The sequence below is a fragment of the Austrofundulus limnaeus genome, unplaced genomic scaffold (genome assembly GCF_001266775.1).
Source record: "Austrofundulus limnaeus strain Quisiro unplaced genomic scaffold, Austrofundulus_limnaeus-1.0 Scaffold420, whole genome shotgun sequence".
Classification (NCBI taxonomy): Eukaryota; Metazoa; Chordata; class Actinopteri; order Cyprinodontiformes; family Rivulidae; genus Austrofundulus; species Austrofundulus limnaeus.
In genome coordinates this window covers 128,343-130,123 of record NW_013952822.1, presented here as the reverse complement: position 1 = coordinate 130,123, position 1,781 = coordinate 128,343, and positions in this window count along the sequence as shown.

Sequence of the window (1,781 nt, the reverse complement as noted above, 5' to 3'; positions counted from 1 at the left end):
CTCACCTCTGCAATCATTCTGTTCCAGGTCCAGATCCCAGACTCCTCCCGCACCTGTAAAAATAAAATCACTTACCTTTTGTATATCTCGTCTCCGTCTCTATTTGTCTCTAGTACTGCTCACGTTGACCTCCACCCGTAAATCTGATACAGTGTTAACAGTCCTCAGGAGGATGAGCTGCTGAGATCTCTTGGGAGCTCAGCGTGAGTATAATGGCGGAGTGTTGGCAAACTTATGCTAAACACGATTCAATTCCGGTAAAAACAACTCAATAATTTCATTTCTTCGTCCTAAATACTAACCATTGTATCTTTTTTACAATCCAACTAATTGGACGTGGAAAACTTTGAGAGTCTGGAGTGTTATTTGGACGAGTGTTTTGAAAACTTCATGATGGGCAAAAAATAAACAACCACTCCAGTGTCTAAATGCACGCGTTCAGAAAGCTCAGCCAGCACCTTCACTACTTCTCCAGACAAAAGCTTCATGGAGGTTCTAGACTCCATTGACAAGAAGCTATCTAGCCTGGATGCCCGACTCGCCCTGGTAGAAGTTCTTCACAGAGAGTTCCGGTCCCTGAGAGAATCTCTGGAGTACAGCTAGGAACAGGTAACATCGCTCGCGGCGGAGAACCAAACACTGAGGGAGAACRTCAAACATCTTACCGAGGAGATGACGCAGCTGTTCGGTGAGAACAGGAAAATGAAGGAAACAATTCTGGATGTCCAGGCTCGGGGCATGCGGGACAATCTGGTCTTCTCCGGGATCCCAGAGCGAAAGGAGGAAAACGCTGAAGCCTTGGTTCGGGATTTTATTCAACATCAACTAAAACTTCTTAAGGACATCACATTCCACCGTGTCCACCAACTCGGAGGTAAGCGACCCGGCAACAATAGACCTCGCCCAGTTATTGCTAAATTTGAGCATTTCAAACAGAAAGAACAGGTGAAACGCCAAGGCAGAGAGCTGCGCGGTACAGATTTTAGTGTTTACRACCAGTTTCCAAAAGAAACCCTCGAAGGCGCGTGTTATTCCCAATCAGAAAGAAAAACATCAGTGAAGGCATCAGAGCTACGATAACTTTAGAAAAACTTTACATCAATGGCCAGCTGTTCAGAGACCATGAGATCACTCCGTGGCTTTATTAGGAACTCCATAAAAGGTTAGTAAAATATTTGAAATATTTAAAATATTTACCAATTGTAATTTAAATTTAAAGCACAGTTCAGCTGGTGGTTTGCACTTTTGGTGGAGCATGGAGTCATGGTGGTTCTTTTGGGTTTTTCTTATTTTTTTCTTGTTTTTTCTTGTTTTTCTTTTTCTCTTTTTCTTCATTTACATCAATTTTTTCCCTCTTGTTCTTTTTTCTTATACAGCAATTGTTCACAAACACACAGACTCATGCACACCAATGTCTCATACACACAGACATTTCATAAGTAAACATGATAGGTTTCACTTACTTTCACCTCCAGCACCTGATTTATTGCTTCTTAAAACATACTCTTTCTTATACTAATACTGCAATTTCAACTAGTCACCAATCACAGATTATGTTTTTGCCTGGGTCTTGGTATCTTTATGGTAACAGGTGTGGCATAACTTTATTTTCTCATATACAGGTATGGGCTCACTAAGATTTGTAACTTGGAATCTGAATGGAGCCGGTAGCCGACAGAAAAAATAGAGGATTTCTGACCAACTTAAAAGATTAAAGCCGGATGTTGTCTTACTGCAAGAGATTCATAAATCTGCTTCAACTGTGGATGATTTTAAATCTC